Source organism: Leptinotarsa decemlineata, unplaced genomic scaffold, assembly GCF_025532065.1.
Source record: "Leptinotarsa decemlineata unplaced genomic scaffold, Ldec_3_MD MMD2_tig00026299_RagTag_RagTag, whole genome shotgun sequence".
Lineage (NCBI taxonomy): Eukaryota > Metazoa > Arthropoda > Insecta > Coleoptera > Chrysomelidae > Leptinotarsa > Leptinotarsa decemlineata.
The window spans coordinates 5,344,907-5,359,351 of NW_027412676.1; the positions used below are offsets into that span (position 1 = coordinate 5,344,907).

The window sequence follows — 14,445 nt, forward strand, 5'->3', positions numbered from 1 at the left end:
AACTTGCACAGGCATCAAGAAATTTGTTTTCATGTACCGGTCTAAACAATTCTGAACATTCTGTGGCCGTTATTTTAGGCACTTTCAGGTATTTCACCGACAGTTTTCACCATTATCCATAACACAAATACCGGGACTACAACTACTTGTCCATAGACTTGTCGATTTAACCTTGAGCATAGAAATATATGATATTGAGAAAGAAGTTTTTGATAAAATAGCTGAAAGTCATAGGTATCCTTCAAACTTCAAATGAAAGCAAAAATTCGGATTGTCTTCTTAAATCCTCTACTTTTCAATAAGACGAAAAAACAAGTTATAGTCTTTTCATATGAACTAAAAACAGTAACGGATTAGTTCAAATTGTCAAGAAATTTATTATGAGAGTGGGAAAGGAAGTTTCTGACATTCAACTTCCTCATCTTGATATAATCCAGTTTGTGTCTGAAAGTTACTTCTCTGCATGATCTACACATCTGTATTTTTCAAATTGACTGCTTCCTCCCTTTCTTTGAAAGATTCCCAAACTTTTTGTGTCGAGAGGGCGAAATTGAATGCCAAAAACTTGTTTTCCCAAAAATTAATCTCTCCTAAGAAGATACCCTTCCAATTTATTATGAGAGTGTTTTTCAAATTTGCTTGTACATTTGAACAAGTGTTGGGCAACTCAAAAAATAAGACGACAGGTAAGATTCACGCTGTGAGGATTGCTATAAAACTTACAAGTAATGTTTCTCTTCTTCGATTTGATAGACCACAGAAATCTAGTGTCGTTTAACATACTTCAAAAACCGGTCTCAGAATATGTGAGAAATGCTTGAAATGACTGAGACCGGTACATGACAAAAATGTGGAATAAGAGCTATGAACAGAACATCAGTGACAAGGTCCCATTCCCATTCCAAACAGTTTGTTGTTTACTGTTTCATATGATAATTACGCAGTTGAAAGCAGATGCAGTTTAAATATCATAAAAGGTAGATAGAAATTATTATCAAAACCAGTAACAATATGATACAATAATTTATACTAGGATTCATTGTAAAAATATTTCGATTTTCATTAGATGTTTCGTCCAGATGTTTATCGAAACATTATCATTGCGATGAGATTTAGTTGAAGAAGCTCCAATTTTGTTGGGATTCATTATGACATCAAGCCTTCTTTCGTAAATATATCCGTTATTTCACCCAAGAAAAATCCATATCAGAATTAGCTTCATTCATTCGGAAACATCAACCACGAATGCATTCGGACAGAATCGAAGAAAAGCAAAATAAATTACTCACATATATATTCTAGAAAGAAAAATGAGATAGAAAGAGTTGGGACAATATTTTGAAATATAACCCTTTATATTTGACAAGATGTTCCCAAGTCGTACCGCTCGTCGTAAGCCGCTTCATTCATAACTGATTTTAGATTTGACGCCATTTGCTTCATCGCAAGTGCATGTCTATCCAGGATACAATGGCTGGAACTACAATTAGGTGCTTTATATTTTATTCGTGACACTACTCCTGCTGTTTTACCCGTCATCGCTTGGTCACATCTGTTGAAATATTTATGGTAGCGTTAAACACATAAGCATGTCTTCTTCAAAACAAGCTTCAAATGGATATCTCATGATAACTAGCAAAATAGCCAAACCAGCGATATCTGTCGACTCATCCATTTGCAAGACGAATCGTGTTTTTTGTAGACGTGTAACTAGTTCTTGTTTGACGTAGCTTTTTCATCTAGCATACATTTTGTTATGTCAAACACACATGATTTTACTTAATTGTCAGCGATAGTGTGCGCTTCACCTGCAATGCGATAGCTAACTGAACATCGTATTGAAAAAGTGCGCAAATGAACTCGCACTAGTATTTTGCAAACTTTTCAACCTGTTTTATAAGAAAGGGGTTTTTCCTTCTTGTTGGAAGATTTTTCGCATTCAGCCTATTCCCAGAAAGGGCAAGAAAAATCTTCCAAATAACTATATACCAGTCGCTTTGCTATCAGTAATATCAAAAATCATGGAGAAAGTCGTGAACCAACATATCCTCAAATATTTGGAAGGCTCCAACATCTTGAGCGATCATCAATATGGTTTTCGGAAACAAAGATCAACAGGCGACCTTCTATCTTATATTACACATATTTGGAATAACGCCATAGAGATATTTGCTGTTGCTTGATATTTATGAGGCCATTGACCGTGTGTGACATGAGGGTTTGCTGACCAAACTTCGATGCTATAATTTTTGTGTATGACCCTTCAGCTTTTTGAAAGAACATTCCCTGCAAGTGGCTGTCGATGGATATCTCTCGAATACTTTCAACGACTTGTATTGAAAAAAAACAAGAATCCAATCTATTGCTTTGCTGACCACAGCACACTTGTCTCGTCATTTTATTTGGATTCCAGGACATCGGCTACGGAGGCGCATCTTAACCGGCTGCAGGAGGTTGCATATCTAAATGAGAGTCTAGAAGTCATTTCGAATTGGGGAGGAACTAACCAGGTTCAATTCAATGCCAGGCATCGGTTTCCTCCAAGAAGATAAATGTCTCCGAACCGGATATAATAATGTTAGGTCAGACAATTCCGCTTTCTGCTTCGATTATTTTATTGGGGGTTAAAATGGACACCGATTCGTCTTGGCACAATCATGTCGCTGAAATTGCAAAGGCTGCTTCGCAAAAGCTTGGAACACTGTTCCGAACCGGAAACTGTATACACCTCAGCAACTCTTGATATTTCATAAAGCTCAAATCAGACCTTTTTTGGAGTATTGTTCTTATATATGAAACTCTGCCCCCAAACATACCCTGATTTTACTGGATTCTATCCAGCAAAAGTTGTTTCTCAAAAGATTGGAACAGTGTTCCGAACTAGAAAACTGAACACACCTCAGCAATTTTTGATGCTTTATAAAGCTCACATCAGACCACCTTTGGAGTATTGTTCTCATGTATGGAGCTCTGCCTCCAAACATAACCCGAAGTTGCTGGATTCCATCCTAGAAAAGAACCATCCACCTGATTGGAGATGCGAACATCACGTGCAACCTTGATAGCCTAGAACAGGGGTCTCCAAACTACGGCCCGCGGGCCAAATCCGGCCCGCCAGTATCATCAATTCGGCCTGCGACAGCCAATGATTTACTGTCATCAATCTGGCCAGCCAAAGATTACCTAATTGTTGTTACTATTGCTGTGATAAGTTAAAGAAGAAAACACAGAATGATAATTACTCGGTTTTATTTACTTGCAAGGTAAAACTTAACGACAGAAATTATGACAAAGAAAACTGAACTTGAGTATCTTAATAGCATATTAATAACTGACAAATAATTGAAATGAATCACAGTAAAACAAAAACACTTATGAGATTTATGTAATTGTGATTTTCCACCGACAATACTTTGTAGTTGTGAATTAATTTTACTTGTACCAATTATCAAAAGAGATATAAGATACTTATCGGTTAATTAAGATCTGTAAACATTCTTTGTGTACTTCATCTGAGAAAACGTTTTCTCACACGAGTAAGTAGTACCAAAAACAGAAAATAACCCATGAGCAAATTTATGCAAATTATCAAATTGTTCCAGTGGAAGACTCTTATAAAATTCCAACAGAGATGAATTTTGATATTTGTTCTTAAGCATATCACTGCACCGTAAATCAATAATTTTCATTTGGATTTCTGGAGCCAGGGTTTCAATGTCAGAATCGAAAGGATTTTGAAAAAGTTTAATTTCATTCGCAATGACATCAAAATCTGAAAAACGAGTATCAAAATTTATCTTCAAAGCACTCAAAGTTTCGATTGCAAAATTGACGGGAAATTCAGTCTCTGTAGTGTGGCTGAATATTTCTCATGTTTTGAAATATGTGAAACATTTTTTACGTAATTGCGATTGAAATAGTATTATTTTCCACCTGAAGGATTTGATATTGGTGTATAAATCAAGGAGAAGCTGATTTTCTCCTTGCAATCTCAAATTCAGTTCGTTCATATGATTTGTCAAATCGACATAGAAGGTTAACTTCCACATCCATTCACTATTTTCTTAATCGGAAAAAGGGCGCTGCTTCTCATTTAAAAAATTACGATCTCTGCTCGAAGTTCAAAAAGGCGCTTAAGGACTTTTCCGCAACTAAGCCATCGTACGGCAGTATGATATAGTAAATCATTTTTTCCAATCTGTTGAATAAACTCGCGGAATTGTCGGTGATTCAGCCCAGTGGATCTGATGAAGTTAACAACTGATATGGTTTTAGAACTTCAGACATATCCAAACATTTTCCGCACAAGGACTGTTGATGAATGATACAATGTAAGACTAATGGTTTTGAACCACCATCATTTTCTACAGCCTTTGACACAAGTGCAACCACTCCTTCATTTTTACCATACATATTTTTGCCTCCATCAGTTGTTATAGATTTCAAATTTCTCCATCGAAGGTTCTTTTCATCAATGGCATTTTCAACTTTCTTAAAAATATCTGCCCCAGTTGTCGTGACGTGAATATTATCAATATCAAGAAGTTCTTCATACACTTCATAGCTTTTATCCACTCCGCGAATAAAAATCAACACCTGAGCAGTATCTGACACATCCGTTGACTCATCCAATGCTAGATAAAACCACTCATGATGTCCATTTTTGTCAGACAGTTGAGATGATATATTTTCTGCGCATGATATATTTTCGGGGCATATTTCTTCGGCTACTGCAATCAAGCATTCTTCTATCATTTCTCCATCGGTGAATGGTTTGCCACGTTTTTCGATTTTAAGAGCCACACGACAGCTGGCGCGAGTTGCAGACTTTTGTTCAGTATTCGCTTTGGTAAACAAATATTGCTGCGATTTGAGTTCGCGTTTCAAAGCTTCAAATTTTTCCTTCCGCAAACTTCCTGTATACTTGGAGTAACTTTGAAGATGTTTCGATTCATAGTGTCGTTTAATGTAATAGTCTTTGAGAACAGCTATGGTTCCATTACAAATTAAACATAGCGCCTTATTACTGAGCTCAATCACAAAATACTGAAAGTTCCATTTTTCTTGGAACGTTCTGCATTCACTGTCAATTTTTCGCTTCTTTTCCATACTAACAAATCACACATAAAAACAATAAGTCAAATCAAAATACTTTTATTGACGGGTGTTACTTTATTTCACAATAGACAGTTTCGCTTCCTTCGCCTTTCCTACGCAGACTAACTCGCAGTTGCGCCGCTAGCCTTTTTATATGCAATTAGTACTGCCATCTCGAGGTGATCGGAATACACTAGCCAGAATCAGAACTTTTTCGAACCAACGCGGTAATTCCAAATATTTAATTACGCCTAATGCCACCTAGCGGGTAGCTGAAAAAGATAGTACATAGTAACACTACTCGCCAGTAGATGTTGTCACAATACACAATAATAATTGAAATGCAAAAAAAGCGTAAGTTTGCTTAGGTCACGCACTTTGCGACTATCCTAGTCTAGAAATATAGTTAAGGGTAGAAATTGGCCCTTGGAACAAACTGAAAAAATCATTATGGCCCGAAGGCTTCAAAGTTTGGAGACCCCTGGCCTAGAATATGGAAGAAAGGTTGGAGATTTGTCTCTCTTCTATAGATACTTTCACGGAAAAAGTTCAAGTGAGTTGGCATATTTGATTCCACCAAGAGCAGTACATATCAGAAATACGCGATGGACTATGGATGTTCATCATTTTGAGGTTCAACTCAGTACACTATGAACTTCATTGTTTCAAAACTCTTTCAACTGGAGAACTGCGTTTATGTGAAATAAACTTCCTGAGAACGTTTTACCAAATGAGTTTTATCTCCAGCGACTCAAAGCCAATGCGAATCGCTACTGTTGCACAGGCACCGCTCTCAGAGCGCCTTAGGGATTTTCTTGTAGTGCTTGTGTTTGTATTATTTTCAAAATCATACAATGAACCGTATTAATGGGTTTTAACTGAAAATGATGCCTCCATGGCCCATTCATTGATAGTTTGGAATACATACATCATAGTTTTTTGACTTTCCAATAAATGTTTTTTTAAGCACAGTACATTGTTTATTCCTGTCTTTGGATTTAGGGTGTACAGTTTGTAAATGTCAGCGCAACTTGGTAAGTGCCATGGGAAGCAGTTTATTACACATCATGCAGAGAGGTAAGCCGTTGAAATGAGCAAATCCTAAAGTGATATATGATTCATCATACTTATTCTTTATCGTCTTTGAAACCGTGGAACTTAATGTCGTTGCATCATCGTCTGGATCGGTAAATGCTGTATACTTCGAGCATACTGCTTTTGAACACTCGGCTTCGTTAGAAGATATTGTGCAACACGTTTATCGCCTTTATCCAACGTTTCTTCTAGCAGGTAGGTACTTGTTGCTTCAAACGCTAATCGTCGACTGACTGAGTGACGCCCCATGTCCCCTCCCGGGTTGAGTGCTCTGAAGTAGAAGCTTCCCCCCCAGCTATTTACCGAGGAGAACCTACTACCCCACTCCATCCACCCCCGCACTCCGAGCGGTCTTCAACTCACTGATGGGCACTTCAGCAAGATTGACATCTGACCTCTTTTGGTCGAAAGTCAGCCTTTAGGTGCTATTCTTTCGCGATCGGTAAAAAGTGTTTTGTCTGACTCTTCCTAACTGAATTTTCGCATGGGGGCCCCCAAAAACTAACCGGCGGCTATTGCTATTAACGTCGGGCGTTCCTTAGTGAATCTAAGGATAGTTGGATCGCGGTCGAGTTGTTCTGCGGTGAACTTGCTGGAAAAAAATCTGATTAGTGTACTTACCGGAGTCGCCTGCCGGCGACTCGTGGGGGCGGTCTTTGGTTCTGCTTCGTCGGCCTTGGATGTTTGTCCCTTTTTCGGAACCTGGGGTCATCCATGTTCAACGCATCGTGTAGATCGCGTAGCGCTGGGTTGTTGTGCGATCTGATTCTATCGAACACGCTTTCTGCGTGTTCTCTCATATACACGTCCACATATTGCGTGTCCAGGTCTAAGTCTCTGACTGAGTGGCAAATCGCGATCGTGGCTTTTATAGTCCTAGTCTCGATTTCGAACGTTCTCAAAAATACTCGAGTCGGCGCCTTTGATAAATAAAAAGCTAAAATAAGAATATAAATAAGAAAACGCAGTTTGAAAAAAACATGTTTTGAACTTAGTGCCGAAAGTCGCTTGTTCACAACTATAGCGTCTAATTTCATAGGCGGCTTTTATCAAAGGGACTCGAGCTCACAAATAGATATCGGCGGTAGCGGCATAGTGAAATTGTACGGTACGTTAAGTACGGATTCTTTGGAGTAGCTGAACGTTACCTTTCAGCAAGGCAGCGGTAGCTTTGTCTCGAGCGGCGGTACGTTTGTGTCGGCTTAACAAAGTATGCTAATCATTCGAATGAAAAAGTATACTGTGTTGGGTGGCCACTAAGTTCGTCTGCGCCTCGTGCATCATGATACGCCGCGTCAAAACGGTCGAACAGTGGGAGGTGTTCTGAATTTGTTTCTAATTTCTTGCGAAACCCCTACAGAGGTATCGCGAAACCCTAGGGTTCCGCGGAACACATTTAAAGTATGGCTGACCTGAAGCAACCAAAAAAATAACATCTATGTGTCCTTTCTCGACCATGCTTCGACGGCAAAATTTTCATATACTTGGGTTCTGAAGTCTATATGGAAGAATAATATAAAATCATTTAGAAAATCAGAAGCAAGTAGATTTTGAGACATCACAAGGAATCATGCAGCAGCATCGTTCATTGCAAAGCATAATACCCATAATAATTGTTCGGAACATGTAGTTCAGCAACTGTGTACATAATAAATTCCAGGAAATATTACAAAACCTCTTCTACGACTATATCGATCACATAGAAATGAAGAATGCTTTCGGAAAGGAAATATAACCATTATTCACTCAAGCCGATAAACAAGTTTCAGATATGGTGACAGTATAATAAACATTGGAAACTTTCTGCTTCTGTTCACTGAAAATTTTATAACCCATACTATTCAAACAAAGTACGAAACTTTCATTGCCATTTGTTTGTCAACTTTCAGTTCAGTTGCGTGCACTATTCAAGGTTCAATTTTGATAAATATTTTTTTTCCACATTTATTCAGTTATAGATTTCAAAGCTGTTTATTATTTCATGATAGGAAGACCATAGCCCATAATGTGATATTACTGAATGAAATTACAGTGTTGCAGTGGCCTGATATGAGAATTTCATAAATAGCTGTATGGATATACAGCATGTACAGAATGTATAGCAGATGATGAAAGAAGGAACTGAGTAATCGTTAACAGTTGCGGAATTAATTTTCTCTCGTTCGGTGCTACAATGGATGCATACATGAAAAAAAAACATATTTTGAAATGAGTCAATTAGTTTAGTGATCCAATAATTCTTCTGAGAAAATTTGGTTGGGTAACAGGATCGATTTTTTCTTTAAAAAAACCAATTGTTTCCTTGCCGACGTTTCGAATTCAATGAAATTCTTCTTCAGGGCTCTGTAACAATGAATTTTCATGAATGAATGAATTTCCAATACGATTATTATCGTTTCAGTTTCACAAAAAATAATGAATTAATTCTTAATTAAATACTCACCGAAAAGTGTATCTAATATGTCTGATGGTTTTTAAAATAGTTATATCAGTAACACGAAGAAACTACTTTTTGGTGAGTGATTGTAAAATTGAAACGATAATAATCGTATAAGTTTTGTGGAAGGTGTGTTTGTGAAAATTCATTTTTACAGAACCCTGGAGAAGAATTTGATCGAATTAGTTACGTCGGCAATGGAACAATCGTTTTCTCAAACGAAAAATAACCCTGTTACCCAACCAACCTATTTTCATAGATATTTTGAAATGTGCACATAAATCACATTAGGAATAATGAGAAAACTCACCTCAAGCGTGAACTTCGTCAACATGTGAAAATGTTTGCATCATTACAATGATATCTCATGAATTCTAATTGAGAAAAACAAAATGGAAGAAACGTATTTGTATCTCTGTTGAGTAGTGAGGGTGAATGTAGGCCCACAGCATTTAGGCCACATGTGACCCATTGTACATCCTCCCGAGGAGTTGTCCTCCTAGGTCATCGTCCATCCTGTCCTTTCCAGGAAGGTGTACAGGTCACTAGGAGACATCTCCTTTATATCGACAGGTGTAGGCAAGACTCGCCGAAGACACACTCTCTTATTGACGATAACTCCGAATTTTCGCATAGGACAGGGTGTGTGAACAAGATCTTCCTGAACACACACCCTGCATAGAGGTGTGTCCACTAGCCCCATATTATGGAGGTGTTTCCTCAGTTGAAAGGCCAGTCAGAAATCCTACTGTTGAGCGTGGATTTTTCCTGGTCATCGCCAGATATCTCTTCGGCGCCAGCTTCCTAGGGTCGCCCAGGGTGATCCTGGCAAGATTGCATTCTTTGATTTCATCCCATCTCTCAAGGGATTGTGCATGGGTGTGACGTTTGGCTCGTTCCGCAATTGTCGAAGTCATCAGGCCGTAGGTGCCACTGGATCCTGAACTTCTTAGTTCAGCCGCTTTCTTGGCTAAAGAGTCAGCAATGCGATTCCCTTCACTCCGGTCGTGCCCTTTGATCTACCTCAGAATAATGTTATTATCTACCGAGGTTTGGCAAAATCTTGGTAGACTCTAGTACTAGCCCTGAGGTAACACGTTGTCTGTTCAAGGCTAATAGGGCTTGTCTGCTATCAGTGCAGATTGTTATGTTTCTGCAAGAAATTCCTTTCCTGGTTATTTCCTTTGTGGCGATTGAGATAACAGCCAGTTCTGTTAGAACCATGCTGGTTTTTTTCCCATTTCCCACTTAATCCTTAGGCTTAGTGATCTGGAGTACACTTCACATCCTGAGCCTCCTTTGGTTTTTTGAGCCGTCTGTATATATGCGTATCACATTTGCAGCATCTGACTCTGTTAAAACAAACGTAATATCAAGAGCAAGAGATTGCATCTGAATGACTACTATCAGATGGTAAACCGTCTTTGTTCCATTTGGAACTCAATATATACAAATAACCAGTAACGTAACTCCGAACACTTTATGTAACATCTATAAAAGATGGAATACTGTTGCATTTCAAACGTAACGTTACATTTTGACACACGTAACCATTGAATTTCTATTAGGAATTCAAAGCTGGTTCATTTCAGTATCAAATATTCACATTTAGAATCATTTACATTTGTACACTTTTTTGAAATGAGACTTTTTCTAAAAATAATCATTTGCTCTCATCACCCTATACGTCGGGAAATGAGAGCATATTCAATGGTCATATGTAAGATGGGAGCCATACTTTTGAATTTTTTCCAAATACGAAGCTTAACTTCGATTAGATACATCTATTTGGTTGATAGTGTGCTTCATTTGTGATATAAATGGAATAATAAAATTTTGGAACGGAACGAATGAATGAACATGGAGTTATTAAAAAAAAAGCCATAGATTTTTCAAGAATCCTAGCATAATACACAAGTATGAGAAGCTGGATTCTCATATTCTGCAGCACTCAAAGTACATATTATTGTCATGGTTTTACCTCTCTCCCACGATCCAGCAAGTCTTTAACTTTTGGGAGCTATGATGTTCCCAGTTTCTTCGACAGTTATAACACCAGTCTCATCTACTTTGTGAATCATTTGTTGTAGAAACTCAAATTTCATCATCAATTTCTCCGAATTATTAAAATATTGTGTCACCTCAGTCTTGTTGAATACGAGTATTCTATTGATATTAATGGTTTCGAGCTTTCTGATACTCAGATCAGATGACACTGTAGAAAACCAAACAGCCAATCTTTTCTAGCAGTGTCATTGATTTCATTAACACTTTCGCCAACACCTAGTTTCTCAGCTATGAGGCAACTTGTTTTACGAAATCGTTCTTTTGTGAGTCCATAACATTTATTTGACATGGTATGAAGATAATCAAGTAGTATATGATGGAATTGGCCGATACTTGATAAAAATCCATAAGTAACGTATTCTAAAAACACTTTATTGTGTGATTTTCACTAGATAGTTTTAGTTTCGCCATACAATGGCTTCCTCGGGCGTGTCATTAAGACACGCCCGAGGAAGCCTAAACCAGTGTTCCTCCTTGTGGACGATTTCAGCTTGAGCTCACTTGATGTTATGTTGATGAGTCCAAACATACCCTGCTATTCCAAATTTGCTGGTTCCTCCTCGCTGTGTGTGTTTCTTGTGTTCGGCAATGCGGACTTTCAATGGCCTCTTAGTATCACCGATGTCTGATTTTCCGCACTCGCAGGGTATCCGGTAAACGCAATTCTTGGAATCCAAACCGCGATTCCAAGAATTGCATTGAAGAAGCTCACAAGAAGCCTCGAGTCTGGTTGAGATATGTGGACGACACTTTCATAATATGGAACCATGAGAATGCAGAACTAGACACCTTCCTGAAGCCCATCAACAACGCAAGTCCTTCCATCACTTTCACAATGGAAAAGGAAGTCCTCAACGCAATGCCATTCTTGGACGTATTTGTGAAGAGGACCGACACTAAATGGGAAACATCTGTATACCGAAAACCCACTCACACGTGACAGTATCTGAACCAGGAATCTAACCAGTACCGTCAATCGACTGAGAGAGAAATCATCAAAACTCTGGTAGACCGTACTCTCGCGCTCTGTAATACAAAGGAAGGTTTCGAAAAGGAACTAGGCATCATCAAAAATGACCTTCAACGGAATGTTCACTCCAAAGTGATGATGGAACTGACTTCAGCTAGTAGACAGCAAGAGCTTCACAAGAAACACAAGAAAGAGAAGCCGTCACAACCAGTACTTGTACTTCTCTACATCAGAGTATTGTCGAAAAGGGTAATAAGAATTGGGTCCAAGTATAACATTAGAACCTGCATTTAGCGGATACCCTGCGAGTACGGAGAATCATACATCGGTGAAAATAAGAGGCTATTGAAAGTTTGCATTGCTGAGCACAAGTAACACACACAGCGAAAAGAAACCAGCCTATCAGGAATAGCAGAGCATATTAGGACTCATCAACATAGCATCGAGTGGGCTTGAGCTGAAATCATCCACAAGGAAGAACACTGGTTTAGGAGAAAATTCAAAGAAGCCGCATTCAACAACGACTTTAGCCAAGCTAGCGTAGAGATACGCAACATATGGAGACCATTATTCAAGCGGAACACGGCCAACTCCCGCCAAAGGGTCAGCTCCCGATAAAACCGATGAAGCGAGGAGGGGGAAAAGGGGATAGGTGAAAGCACTCGAATAACTAATAAATAGTCAGATTTCGGAGGAATGCGTCCATTCATAGACAATTGTGAATACTATCAATCGAAACGTCGTGAAGTAATTTGGTTTGGAATCTTTTAATTTTCAATTTTCATTTCTTGTCAATTAATTTTCATGTCATATTAATATTTCTATTTCTTTATTCTTGGTTGTTGCTTGTATTTCATTTCATTGAATTTTAATTTTTATGCTTAATATAATCGCTATTTTTCCACTAATCTTTTTAATTTTTCACAGATTCTTTAAGGAATTTCAAATCAATTTATGTTATATTAGACAATGGAAGTCCGAACTAATGAAATGCACCACGAACCATTGCCAACCACCTTCAAACGAGCATGGGTTTCGTTCAAATACCATTGCTCTCATTACCCTATGCTCCCCTAGACAGGCCGTTTCTCTTATCATGTGATAACGTTGCTTCATCATCATTGATAATCATCGTGGGGAACAGTACAATGGTCAAAAAACATTCCAAAGAGTTTCGCCATTCTCTAGTTATACAGGAAAAACTAAAGATGCTATTTTTGGTTTTTGGCATAGAATTGTTATTTCTGAAAATACTACAAAATAGAAAAAGAAAGTTATGAATACATTGATCCGTTACTTCATAGAAATTAATAACACTATCCATGATAATAATCAAGCAACTTTCACAAATGATTTTTTTCTAGGCGCGTTTCGTTAACACTGTAGCTTCATAGCTAACTCGTGATAACTGACTTTGTAGGTGTTGCAATCATGCTTTGGTTGCAAAGTAACGATTTTTTTTCAAAGCTTGATATACAAAAAATATGGCACAAAGCGCCCAAAGCGTATATTTCAATTTCAATTTATTAAATTCAGGTAAGTGGAAATACATTTTTACATTTTGTTCAATATTTTTTTACATTTTGTTTAATATGATTCCTCCAGTGACAGTTTCAGATAGGCAACTTAATGCCTGTCTTCTGAAAGTTATCTTTTGAAGGATCATATTCCTATTCTAACAACATATCGTGGAGCAGAGATAAGATTAGTTGTACATGTGTCCGATTCACTTGTTTTATACACATCTCCTGCTTTTATAATGCTTGGGTATGAGAGGAGTGGAACAATTGATAGAATAATGTTCCTGTTTAAAACAGGCGTACAGTTTACAACCTATGGGTGTTTTTGTGAGGGTTAGTAATTGAATATATTGTAATTTTCCATTACAACATTTTTTAATTCTGTTTTGAATCTTATGACACTTTTTAGTTCTTTTATATTATTTGGGAGAAGGTTATATAATTTGGGTCCATAAAAATAAACTGATTTTTGAGTCAAAGTTTTATGAATTAAGGGAACTAACTAACTATTAAATTGTGTATTTTTTGTTCGGGAATTTTGTAGCAAAAAATTTTGACAATTCGTTTGAGATCACGTTAAGCAACGATAAATGTAAAGAGATCTTACACTGAATATTTTTGTTTCCTCATACAAAATATTGGTAGAGTAGTTTACGTTTTTCTTGAGAACTATTTATTAAATTGTGTTTTGTGCACTTTGTAAAGTTCTTATTGTTGATTTGAAAATACCTCCCCAAGAGAGAATGCAGTATCTTATAACTGATTCTACTATAGAAGTATAAAGGGTTATTACTTTTTTTTTGGTTACTACATCTCGAAGAGTGGTGTAGAATCTATTCATGAGGAATCTCACCCTTTCTGTGACGTAAGTGATATATTTGTGCCATCTGAGGTGTTTGTCAACAATAACTCCAAGTTATTCAATAGAATCAGTTCTCTTCAGAAATGAGCATGTGCGAACTAATGGTGCCAAACATACATGATTATGTAACTTCAGAACTCCTGTAGTTGGTTGAGCTAGGTCAGTTGGAGAGTATGTCATATATTCAGCTTTCTTTATATTTAGGCTCAACAGATGATAGTCCATCCACTTAACTTTTTTTATGCCATTTTCAGCAGTATGGTAAGCTTGGTCCTAAGTTTTTTTTGTAAAAATTGAAACCGTATCATCATCATAGCAAACAAGATGTCCTTGAAAATCTTGAATCCTAGCTAAGTTGTTGATGTACACTAGGAACAGTATTGGGATCCGGACTGTC

At 37.5% G+C, this 14,445-nt stretch overlaps 1 protein-coding gene across 2 annotated transcripts in view; it reads right to left on the reverse strand.

Moving 5' to 3' along the window:
• Positions 1–14,445, reverse strand: part of Dscam4 (Down syndrome cell adhesion molecule 4) — a 585,723-nt gene that overhangs the window by 227,770 nt on the left and 343,508 nt on the right. The window lies entirely within an intron of this gene.